Source organism: Sus scrofa, chromosome 3 (assembly GCF_054392235.1).
Source record: "Sus scrofa isolate SSC_HxYL_T2T_F1_AM1 chromosome 3, Sscrofa_HxYL_maternal_Yorkshire_Landrace_v2.0, whole genome shotgun sequence".
NCBI classification, from domain to species: domain Eukaryota; kingdom Metazoa; phylum Chordata; class Mammalia; order Artiodactyla; family Suidae; genus Sus; species Sus scrofa.
The window spans coordinates 29507162-29520569 of NC_139385.1; the positions used below are offsets into that span (position 1 = coordinate 29507162).

General features: G+C 43.4%; 1 pseudogene; it reads right to left on the reverse strand.

Moving 5' to 3' along the window:
- Positions 1 to 978: 978 nt before the first annotated feature.
- The window catches only part of LOC146404502 (solute carrier family 68 member 1-like), a 34556-nt pseudogene continuing 22126 nt past the window's right edge, over positions 979 to 13408 (reverse strand).

The following is a 13408-nucleotide window of genomic DNA, read 5'->3' on the forward strand; positions in this document are numbered from 1 at the left end:
ATAAAGATGATGGACACAGAAAAGACCACCTTTGACTCTGCCTCTCCCACTCTGGGCCTGTTTTATTTCCTGTCCCTCATGCCTATGAATTTGCCTACTGCATCCTTACAAGAAACCTCTCTTTAAGATAGCTGAAGTTGAATTCCTGTGTCTTCACAACCAAAAGTTCTGCAACTAAGACAGTGAGCAGCAGAAATCTTATCTTGGTCCCTGAATTTCTCAAGTCTGACCCACTATTAATCACAGGGAATCTACAGATGATAGTGATGCAGTATTACTTAATGAAAAGAAAAAAAAAACGATGGCTCACTTAATAAAATCAGTCAAAGAAGCAATATAAGGCTTCAAAGAAATAAAAGGGAGTAGCAGGCACAGAGTCAGGGGGGCTCTGGGAAACCCAAGGCAACTCACATAGCAATTCAAGGGTGAAGAGTGGCAGGATATGTTCAGGCTATAAGACCACTTGGAAACAGCCAACTTAATTCATATTTAACTTTCTTATTATGGAGTCAAAAATCCCTAAAATGTGGAGTTCCCGTCGTGGTGCAGCGGTTAACGAATCCGACTAGGAACCATGAGGTTGTGGGTTCGATCCCTGCCCTTGCTCAGTGGGTTAACGATCTGGCGTTGCCGTGAGCTGTGGTGTAGGTTGCAGACGCGGCTCGGATCCCACGTTGCTGTGGCTCTGGTGTAGGCTGGTGACTACAGCTCCGATTCAACCCCTAGCCTGGGAACCTCCATATGCCGCGGGAGCGGCCCAAGAAATAGCAGCAACAACAACAACAAAAGACAAAAAAAAAAAAAAAAAAAAAAAAAATCCCTAAAATGTGCTGGATTTTTTGTTTGTTTGTTTTATTAACAAGTTAAAGATTATAAAGAGCTTTTTTTTTTTTTTTGGCCCTCTGGTTTAATGTAAACTCTATAAGAACAAACAACTGGAGCTTTTTTTTTCAACTCCCACGATGTCTGGCATCACCCTTAGAGAGCCCCTGTGTAGTATGTCTTGTCCCTGATGGAGAATGGGCTCCAAACCAGAATCTGAATCCCTGCAATGCCCAGTGGGACCAGGCAAATCAAATCAAACATAGCATCATGAAGATCTAAACTTGTACTGGGAGGAAAAAAAAAAAGATTTAAAACACAGTTAGTTTCTCCAGTGGCTTCTTTTCTTATTAATTCAAAGCTATACAACAAAAAGTTTCAGAAAAGTTGTTGGTATCTATTGAACCCCTTTAAAATGTCAAAAGTAAATTTTGTCAAATAATTTTTATTCTTTCAAATAACTGAATAAGTGACTAATCCCTTCCTTCCAGTTAGTTATACAAGAGGAGGCTGACATGTGAACCCTTGATAACAATGCCTGGGGACAAGTGCTATGGCCACCACGAAGGACCACACGCAGGGCACAGGAGGACAGAGCTGGAGGTGGGTGTGATGCATATGCATGTGTATCTTGTGTATCTACATACTTATAACACTTCAGTCTTGAAATTACTCTGCAATGGGTTTCAAACAAAGTAGTAGGTGTTGAACATTCATTTTTACTACTAAATTTACTTTCATTCAATGCAGTTTGAGGTTAAAAGATCAAACCAGAGTTAAACATTCAGAAGTGACTCAGCCTCATTTCCTGCCAAGGACTTCAATTAAGCCCAAAGATGCTTATGGTTCTCCATTATATTTGGTAGATCTAAATTATACACTGTAAAAGGAGCCTCCTAATTATTTGAGGGCTGATTATTTTGTCCGCAGCTTCTTTTTGGTAACTTGGGCTATCTCAAACAGCACATTGTTAATTCAGCCAATTGAGGAGATAAGTGGAAAGGTCAAACTATGTGATACAAGAAGAGAATTTTTTTTTTTTTTGGAGGGGGTCGGGGCCGCATGCATGGCATGCGGACGTTCCCAGGCTAGGGGATGAATTGGAGCTGTAGCTGCTGGCCTACACCACAGCCACAGCAATGCTGGATCTGAGCCACCTTTGCAACCTACACCACAGCTCATGGAAACACCCAATCCTTAACCCACTGAGTGAGGCCACAGATTGAACCTGCATCCTCATGGATGCTAGTCAGATTTGTTTCTGCTGAGCCACAACAGGAACTCCAAAAGGAGATGGTTTATTACATTTTCATATTAAAACAGTTGTTATTACGAGAACCTATATATAATTCACTCATCTTAAAAAAATAGGCACGTGTTATTAATGTGTTAGGCATTGAGTAAAGGACTGATTATCCATTGGTAGCAAAACTGATAGAGTTTCTGACTTCATGGGGCTTACCTCCCAGTCCTGGAGATTGATCTTAATCAAGTCATCATAAATAAGATTGATTTACATGTGATCACATAAGAAGAAAAAGTGCTGAGATGGAAAAAACAAAGCATTAGATAGGCGCCATGGCTAGGCTGCCTGGCCTACTCTTGGGAGGTGGAGTCTGGAGAAGGCTCCCCCAGGAATATTCTGAAGGATAAGTAGATGGTAACTAAAAGACCTTTGCTGAGAATCATGGGCAAGACCTCCAAGCATCTCTCCCTCCTCCTCTAAAGGCCATAGCTAGGAATGTCCTTGGTGCTCTGGACTGGATCACATTTGCTAGGTATGACTACCTTGTCCAGCTACTGCACCAAAAACCAACCCTCACCTTGAGTCCTACTCAGTCCAAGAATTGACGAATTATGACTTCCCCATTCTTCGCTCTTTTGCTGCTACTTTCTGGGCTCTGTGTCACCCACAAAGCCCTGGGTCATCAACTGGACTGCCCGACACATAGACTATAGCCTCTTGAAGTAACAGAGGAACCAAGAATGCTGTCAGGATGTGGTTTCACTTCTGCTCTACCCCAACTAGCTACAGAAAACCTCATGTCTGGGTGCACATGGTATTTTGGCTTCCTTGCATTTCATCCTTTAAGAAAAATCCTTTCCCCTCTTCCACAGTCACAGTCCTGAAGACTCAGTGCGGACTGACCCCAGTGCTCCTGTGCCCAAGGTCAGACCTGGTCAGAGTACTCCAGCCTCGGGCTACAACCCCTGCCTCAGGAACGGATGTGTGACTCATACAAAGCCTTTTAGGATCCACCTGGGGACTTTTACTGTGCTCCTGGGACAAATGTACACATTTCCTCTAGCATGTTAAGCTGTTAGGATCTTGCTGCCAGCTGGTAAAATTTACACTCAACACAGAGGAAAAGTCAGGGACAGAGAGACAGGGTTCTGACTTCACATGAGGACTGCTTACCCAGATCCAGCTCTGCCTGACTTTCCAGTTTACTGGGCTAGCCTGTACTGGTTTTCTGTTGCTTGCAGCCAAAGTGGCCTAAATAGTGTACTTTTGCTGTTGGCACTTATGTCCAAATCACCATAAATATGCTGCCTCTGATCACTATAGGGAAAGGATTCAGTGATTCATTTCTTCCTGCCTGCCTGCCTGTCTGCTTGCTTGCTGGCTTTTTGTCGCTTTCTCTCTTTCTCTCTTGCTTTCTTTCTTTCTGGGCTGCACCTGCAGCACATGGAAGCTCCTGGGCCAGGGATCAAATCTGAGTTATATCTGCAGCCCACAGCTACAGCAGCCCTGGATCTGTAACCCACTGCCCTGGGTGGGGAATTGGACCGGCAACACCACGGAGACAAGCCAGATCATGAACCCACTGCTCCACAGCTGGCACTCTGGATTCCGTGATTTCTAATTGGCCACAACTCACAAGGACACAGAGGCTTTGAAACAGCTGAGCACAGATTTCAAGAATGAGAAGACAAGGTCATGACTGTACTTTTGAAATTGCTGTTGTAGGTGTGCAGAAGCATGATGCTTCTCTCACCACCTTTGACTGTTTACTGATTGGAAGCACAAGACGGATCAGATGGGAGAACTGGCCCAAAAACGGGTGTGAGATGCCAACAAGGAAAGGGAAACCCAAATACCATTTCACAACAGCCTGAATCACATACTTCTCAAACACAAAGAAAGGAAGTGGCCTCATCCAGAACTTTAGAGGAAAGAAACCCTATGAGCCATGACCATAAGCTGCTAATTTAAGGAATTACTACAATATGTGTCCAAAGCCCGATCTTTTATGAAAAGATTGGTTTCTGCTCAGCTGAGGCACCTGTGTGCTTTTTAATCTGCCTGTTTAACAGCAGGAGCCCGTTATTCTTTGGCGTTCTCTAGTTATAACAGATTCCAGCTCCAGAAACATCAAGAAATTGGATTCCAGCTGCCAGGGGGTCTCTCTGAGAGATTTCGTTCTCTAAGACAGAACTGTCTTTTTCTCTTTTTTCCGTCGTGAGAGGCGGCATGGGGAACACCTGTGATAATCTGCAGAGGCAAAGCCTCATGTGAGCAGGGCAGACAACGCTGCAGAGAGAAAGCCTTAGGGCCAGAAGTTCAAGGGAAGGCGGGGGAATGAACTTTTTAATGATTAAGAAAGTTTGCTGACTACCACGTTGTGGTCTAACCCCCAGTGTTTTCAGGCTTCCCATGTTATTACCGAAGCCGGGACCATTTTCATTTCCCTGCTGCTTCACTGAATCACTTGATGCGCTTCAAAACTTCCTTGGTCTTTCTGCTCTGTGTCCTCTCATTTTCGGGTGAGATGCCCGTGGTTTAGAGAATTTCTTCTCTCCTGCATCACAGTCCCTCTCCTGGGATCTATGGATGAACCTAGTGACCATTTGGGACTTTATGCTTTCAGAATGTCAATTCCAGACATACCTTTTTGTTTTTGTTTTTGCTTTTCGGGGCCACACCCGCAGCATATGGAGGTTCCCAGGCTAGGGTTCACATCAGAGCTACAGCTGCCGGCCTACACCACAGCCACAACAACACAGGATCCAAACGGCATCTTCGACCTACACCGCAGCTCACGGCAACGCTGGATCCTTAACCCCCTGGAACGAGGCTGGGGATCAAACCCGCATCCTCATGGATACTAGTCGGATTCATTTCTTTGCACCCCAAGGGAAACTCCACAACATTTTTAAATGACTCTGTGGAAGAAAAATATATGTAAGCTCTGCTTATAATTTCATGCACTCAAATATTTATTGTACACTTACTGTTTTAGGCGCTTATGATGTAAATAAGCCAACAATGATCCTTATCATCAATAAAGCTTACATTCTAGGAGTTCCCGTCATGGTGAAGTGGTTAACGAATCTGACTAGGAACCACAAAGTTGCAGGTTCGATCCCTGCCCTTGCTCAGTGGGTTAAGGATCCGGCATTGCCGTGAGCTGTGGTGTAGGTCACAGATGTGGCTCGGATCCCGCGTTGCTCTGGCTCTGGTGTAGGCCGGTGGCTACAGCTCTGATTGGACCCCTAGCCTGGGAACCTCCATATGCCGCGGGAGCGGCCCTAGAAAAGGCAAAAAGACAAAAAAAAAAAAAAAAAAAAAAAGCTTACATTCTAGTAGGAGCAAAGAAACAATAAACATGTTTAATTTTATCATCTAATAAGAACCACTGCTTAAGGAAAAAATAATTTGCATCCAGTTTTCTCTCACAGTGCGGCTCTACTTTCAGAAGAAAAATATCTACCCGCAGGTTATTATATTCTAAAATATTACTGCCTAGTGTATTTTCCCTCATTTTCTTGTCTCAGCTTACAGTTGCTGAACCATTTGTAAATTCAGCTCTATGAGGTACGGGGGGCCGCATAAACCATCAACCCCTCACCTCCAATCCTGCCACTTCGAGGCTTTTCCACGTCTCTAAACTAAAGCAAAGTCTGCCTCCTTTCCAGTCTTCCTTTTCTGCTGTCAATCTAAGCTCAAAAACGTGTACATTTTGGAGTTCCCATTGTGGCATAGTGGAAACAAATATGCCTAGGAACCATGAGGCTGCGAGTTTGATCCCTGACCTCGCTCAGCGGGTTGGGGATCCAGCATAGCCGGGAGCTGTGGTGTAGGTTGCAGATGCAGCTTGGATCCTGCGTTGCTGTGGCTGTGGTGTAGGCCGGCAGCTGTAGCTCTGATTTGAACCCGAGCCTGGGAACCTCCATAGGCTGTGGGCGCGGCCCTATGATGAGATCGGCGAAATATGTTTATGGTCATTAGTAAAAAATAGACAAATCTTGGCGTTCCCACTGTGACGCAATGGTGGCATCTCCGTAAGGCCTGGACGCAGGTTCGGTCCCCAGCCCAGCACTGTGGATTAAAGGATCCAGCAGCACTGCAGCTGTGGCATAGGTTGTAACTGCAGCTCGGATCTGATCCCTGGCCTGGGAACTCCATGTTCCATGAGGCAGCCGAAAAAGAAAAGGAAAAAAATAGACAGATCTGGTCAAAGTTGCCACCAAAATCGGTTTTGGTGCGCACACGTGCAGAGAAAGAAGAGCCCAGGATGGAAAATGCCAAAGATACCGCAGTATGGTTTCAGTGGCCATAGAATCTCCTTTGAATCAGGGCCTGGAAAATCTGAGTGCACATAAGCTGCTGCTACCTCAGGAAGAAATTTCTCTTTTCTGGGGTCAGCCTGATGAGCCCCTTGTAAGAATAATGATGGCATAACACGTACAACAGGCCTTCTACGTGCCTGGCCCTGTTTGACATTTTTCTGTTATTGCCATTGATTTTCACAGTAACCCTGAAGAAGACACGAAGGCTCAGTCAGTTTAATTAAATTGCCCAGCGTTCCACAGCTAATAAGTTTGGAGCCGAGATTTTCACCTAGATCTAAATTAAAAACCTCCTCAAGAGAAAAATTGTATTTATAATATAAATTTATCAGAAGATTAAAAAAACCCTCATGTTTGGGGAGTTCCCGTCGTGGTGCAGTGGAAACAAATCCATTTAAGAACCATGAGGTTGCGTGTTCGATCCCTGGCCTCGCTCAGTGGGTTAAGTTAAGGTTGCCGTGAACTGCGGTGTAGGCTGGCAGCAACAGCTCTGATTAGACCCCTTGCCTGGGAACCTCCATATGCCCCGGGTGCAGCCCTAAAAAGACAAAAGCCAAAAAAAAAAAACCAAACAAAAAAAAGCCCCTTGTATTTGGAATTCTCTGGTAGCTCAGCAGGTCAAGGATTCAGAACTGTCATTGCAGGGGCTTGGGTCACTGCTGTGGTTTGGGTTTGGTCTCCGGCCCCGGAACTTCTGCATGCCATGGGCATAGCCAAAATAAAGAAACAAAAAATGAAACCCTCTTTTTTTTTTGGTTATTTTAGGGCCGCACCCAAGGCATGTGGAGGTTCCCAGGCTCGGGGTTGAATCAGAGTTGTAGCTGCTGGCCCACACCACAGCCACAGCAATGTCAGATCCTTAACCCACTGAGTGAGGCCTGGGATCGAACCCTCATCCTCAGGGATCCTAGTCAGGTTCGTTAACCACTGAGCTGCGAAAGGAACTCCAGCCCTCATTTTTAAAGAAGAAAGCCATATGCTCTTCGTAGAAGTGAATTCGGAAACTCTCCAGGAAAGGCAATCGCCTATAACAAATCTCAAGAACAAAAATAGCTTGACAGGAGTTCCCGTCGTGGCTCAGAGGAAATGAACTCAACTAGTATCCATGAGGATTCGGGTTTGATCCCTGGCCTCGTTCAGTGGGTTAAAGAGCCAGTGTTGCTGTGGCTGTGGCATAGGCCGGCAGCTGCAGCTCCAATTCAATGCCTAGCCTGGGAACTGCCATGTGCTGAGGGTGCAGCCCTAAAAAAGAAAAAAAAAAAAAATCTTGACAGATCACATTGTTGACACAGAAATGTAAGGATTTATCTCCCAATATTCCTTTTTTTTTTTTTTGCCAGAGGTTGGGGGCTATTGTTAATGTTTTGAACTGTAATGACTAAATGGAAAAAAGTAAAAGCGTAATATTTCTCAAAAAAAAAAAAAAATCCCCAAACCCTAATGTTGACTATCTCCTCCTTTGGACATAATCTCGTTCTCAGGCTGTCCCTTTGCCATGAAACATTATGGCCTTATTTACAGAGGAAGAGAAATGAGCTATGGGGAAGAAAGCAACACATCTTTGATAACTCTGTGGCAAAACAGCAGATATATATTATTGTGATCCTATGAAATTCCAGATAGAATTCCTACACAAAATTTCACATCATAGCGCCATTTCTGACATACTATTAATAAAGTGATTTAGGAAGTTCCCTTGTGGTGCAGCAGCTTAAGGATCCACTGTGGCCCCAACCATGGTGCTGGCCAAAACTGTGGCACCGACCACAACTGCAGTGTGGGTTTGCTTCCTGGCCTGGAAACTTCTGTATGCCATGGGTGTAGCCAAAAACAAACAAACAAACTGATTTAGCTACAATCATAATATTTGGGGCCAAAAAACTCTTTTTTTTTTTTTTTTGGTCTATTTTAGGGCTGCACCTGAGGCACATGGAGGTTCCCAGGCTAGGGGTCAAATCGGAGCTACAGCTGCCAGCCTATACCACAACCACAGCAATGCCAGATCTGAGCTGAGTCTGTGACCTACACCACAGCTCATGGCAACACCAGATCCCTAACCCACTGATCGAGGCCAGGGATCAAACCTGTATCTTCATGGATCTTAATCAGGTTTGTTAACCACTGAGCCACAAAGGGAACTCCCCAAAAACTCTTAATAATTTAGAATGCTACAAGTGCTTGTGTTCATTATAGCTCGCAAATGGACTTACTATAAGAACCTTGTTGGAGTTCCTAGTGGCATAGTGGGTTAAGGATCTGGTTGCTGCAGCTGTGGTGTAGGTCAGTAGCTGAAGCTCAGATTCGATCCCTTGCCCAGGAACTTCCATATGCCACAAGTGTGGCCAAAAATAAATAAATAAATAAGAATCTTGTTAAAGACTGCTTATTCCAATATTCATTCTAACTACTTATATGTTGTCCACAGTTCATATAACAGCTGTAATATTTTATATATATTTTTAATCCTTTGTCCCCAAATAGACAGTGATTGGGAGAAGGGTAAATCATTTATCACCAAAGTGCAAAATTTGAGGCTCTGAGTACATGGAGTGTTCTAACTGCTAATTATTTCTAGCTTTTCTGGTATGCTATAGGGTACATGAGCCACTCAGGATGAGGGTAGTAGTTTTTTTTCCTTTTCAAGCCTCTGTGCTACGTGGATCGCCTGATAGAGCAAGAACATGTAAAACACTGATAAAGAAATTTACAATGAGCATTTCATAACCACAGCAAAATCAGCAGGATCCTATAGAACTGATACTTTGAAAGAACAAAATCCACCAGTACCAAGTATAATACATAAGACTAGCTCATTTCTAGTCTAGGTAACTTAATCTTTAACACTGAATAAAACCACTGATTTCATCCTAACATGAAGCAGAAGTCATTAAAAAAGCAGGAGAGATTCTTGCCTAAGGATTTCCAGGCTGTTGCTGTAGTAAATCTCTATGAAAATCATTGTTTTTAAAAAACAGTTTTAGGAGTTCCCGTCGTGGCACAGTGGTTAACGAATCCGACTAGGAACCATGAGGTTGTGGGTTCGATCCCTGGCCTTGCTCAGTGGGTTCAGGATCCGGCATTGCCGTGAGCTGGGGTGTAGGTCACAGATGCAGCTCAGATTCCGAGTTGCTGTGGCTCTGGCGTAGGCCGGCGGCTACAGCTCCAATTAGACCCCTAGCCTAGGAATTTCCATATGCCATGGGTGCGGCGCGGCCCTAAAAAGACAAAAAAAAAAAAAAAGTTTTAAAATTGATTTTAATGATTAACTACATATTATTAAATACCAAGAATGTTTTCGTTATTTAAAAGGCAAAGGCTTGAGGTTATTTTTGTCAATTATTCATCCTGAAGCAGCTCATTTTGGATCTGCTTCTTTGCTGGAATTAAAAGTGTATTGTTTACTCTGTGAAAAGTCACTTCCTAAACTTTTGCTGCAAGTATAATTTGGAAAGTATCTATTGTGAGGCTTCCAGACAAAAGACAAGAAAAAGAAAAGCTTGCCTATATAATATTTTAAAACACACTTGTATATATAGCAGATTGATGTAGAAGACCTTTTTTTAGTGATGGATTTATTTAGGTTTCCTATAAAGCATTCACTGATGACACTGTAGTTCAGTAAATAAATTGGCAGAATCTGATCATTGGGAAAATGTATCTTTTTAATCCAGAGTATGTAGCAAGCAGCGGGAATTTGGATGGGGCTAAAAAAACAGTGCTACCGCTTGGAGTCAGTGCAGTGCCATGCTGCGGAGGGCCAAGTCTGTGCTCCTCTTGCACTACGTGCTCTTATCAACCCTGGACTTGGCTTATTGTACTGGACTTTCCCGTTTGTCTCACCCACTAACACCACATGACCTCTCAAAGGCAAAAAAACAGCGTGTCTTTTTTTTTTTTTTTCCTGCTATTTAGGGCCGTAGTCATGGCATATGGAGGTCTCCAGGCTAGGAGTCCAATCGGAGCTACAGCCGCCAGCCTACACCACAGCCACAGCAACGCCAGATCTGAACCGACTCTGCGACCTACACCACAGCCCATGGCAACACCAGATCCTTAACCCACCAAGCAAGGCTAGGGATCAAACCTGGAATCTCATGATTACTAATCGGATTCATTTCTGCTGCGCCACAATGGGAACTCCCTTAAGGACATTTTTTTAAATCTCAGCTCCCAACTCAGTGCTGACACCGAGTAGGTGCTCCACGCATGTTTGCTGACAAAAGCGTGCAAGCTGCTTCATTGATCAAATGGACAGAGTGATCCTTTCTCTATAATATACTAAAATTTCATTGTCATTGTTTATTCTGTATGGAAAGTGTGAACTTCATTGCCGTTTTTTAATAGGAGCTACATGAATAAACGAGGCAATCAATTCCTAATATTACTACATGAAATACCTTATCTCCTATAAATAGAAGAGATTGGATGTTGGTTCTCTTGCCCAAGGACCTCCCTGTAACAATGAGTTTAACCACTGCATTTACAGGGTGCGGAATAGATCTACTAAACTTTCTACAATAATCTACCTCATACAACTATATTAAGGAGTCGCAGGCCATCTTTCAAAAATGGCAAGGCAGAGACGAATACCCCTTGAACTATAATTCTGTATATTGTAACAGTAAAATATTAATCAGGTCACAGAAAATTACTTGCAAGTACAAAATTCATTTCAAGTGACATTTTTGCTAAATGTGTCATGGGGTGACTCTCAAAGCACTCTCTGATCATCAACCCATATACTGATAAGGATACAGTTGGACTCTGGACTTCATCCAGACTCTCAGATTAGCATTTGCTATGTGAGGCCACCGGATGCCAAACGATAGATTCAAAGATAAATGATACTTGAGTGCCCTGAATTAATTAACAACTCTAAAAATGCTTACAGGATCACAAGACTAGGCTTCCAACGTGTCCGGTTGTCAGCATATCGATACCAGAGGGAACAGCAATTAGTCTGGAGTTCCCTGGTGGCACAAGTGATAAGGAACCAGCATTGTCACTGCTGTGGTATAAGTTTTATCCCTGGCCTGGGAGCTCCTGCATGCTGCGAGTGAAGCCAAAAAAAATTAAAAATATGGAGCTCCCGTTGTAGCTCAGCAGAAACGAACCTGATGAGTATCCGTGAGGATGTGGGTTTGATCCCTGGCCTCACTCAGTGGGTTAAGGATCTGGCATTGCCGTGAGCTGTGGTGTAGGCCGGCAGCAGCAGCTCCGATTTGACCCCTAGCCTGCAACTTCCATATGCCTCTGAAAAATAAATAAATAAAATAAGCAAATAAATATGAAAAACAAAAAATAAAAATATAAAAATAACATCAAGAATGAGTCTCCAAAGCCTCTGTTTCCAGAGAAGCAAATCCCCAGGTCCTCCACAGTGGCTACACACTAAAATAAGCTAGGAGCTTTAAACAAAATACCGATGCCTGGGAGTTTCCATCGTGGCTCTGCAGAAATGAATCTGACTAGTATCCATGAGGATGCAGGTTCGATCCCTGGCCTCGCTCAGTAGGTTAAGGATCTGGCATTGCCGTGAGCTATGGTGTTGGTCATAGAGCTTGGATTGTGTGTGTTATAGTGACTGTGGTGTAAGCCAGCAGCCACAACTCCTGTTTGACCCCTAGCCTGGGAACCTCCATAATGCCCCGGGTATGGCTCTTAAAAAGACCAAAATATATATATATATATATATATATATATATATATATATATATATATATATTGATGCCTGGCTCTCACCCCCAGAGATTCCGATTTAACTGGCTGAGGGTGTGGCCTGGGTATCAGGACTTTTTCAAGCATCAGGTGATTCCGTTACTTTGGGGCTTCTGTTTCTCAAAGAAAATTGGGAGGAGCATAAGATAAGTGCATCCTTCCTTCCTGCATTGCTTTCACATGTGCCAGCAAATGAGCTTTGAGTCCCTTCCACCCCAGATTCTGATCCTCTCCCCTTTCAGCCACCGTGATCTTCTTCTACAACATCGCTTGAGGCTTTTAATGCTACCTGGATTTTCAGCAACTTCCCCGCTGCAGGTGGAAAACAATCATTTAGTAGACAAAGACTGAGAAAGAGTTCCTTCAAATTCTCCAGAAAAATGTCTTCCAGAAGAGCTCACATTCCTTTCTTTCATATACTCATTTCTTTTTCTAAAAAAAAAAAAAATTTACTAGGAATTCCCATCGTGGTGCAGTAGAAACGAATCTGACCAGGAACCATGAGATTGCGGGTTCGATCCCTGACCTCGCTCAGCGGGTTAAGGATCCTGTGTTGCTGTGGCTGTGGTTTAGGCCAGCGGCTACAGCTCTGATTTGACTCCTAGCCTGGGAATCTCCATATGCCACAGGTGTGGCCCTTAAAAGCAAAAAAAAAAAAAAAAAAAAAAAAAAAAAAATTATTGGAGTTTCAGGTGTACAGCCGGAGAATCAGTTATACATTATATCCATTCTTTTTCAGATTCTTTTCCCATATGGGTTATTACAGAGTATAGAGTAGATTTGCCTCTGCTATACAATAGGTCCTTGTTACTTATCTATTTTATATATAGTAGTGTGTATATGTTAATCCCAATTTATCCCTTCTCCCGACGGTTCCCCTTTGGTAACCATAAGTTTGATTCAAAGTCTTTGAGTCTGTTTCTGTATTGTAAATAAGTTCTTTTGCATCATTTTTATTAGATGCCACATGTAAATGATATCACATATCATATACTAATTTCTTTTGCTTTTTTCTTTTTTTTTTTTTTTTTTTTTTTTTTTTGCTTTTTAGGGCTGCACCCACGGCATATGGAGGTTCCCAGACTAGGGGTCGAATCAGAGCTGCAGTTGTCAGCCTACACCACAGTCACAGCAACTCGGGATCTGAGCCGCATCTGTGATCTACACCACAGCTCATGGCAACGCCGGATCCTTAACCCACTGATCGAGGCCAGGGATCGAACCCTCATCCTCATGGGTCCCAGTTGGGTTCGTTAACCACTGAGCCACGACAGGAACTCCATGTACTCATTTC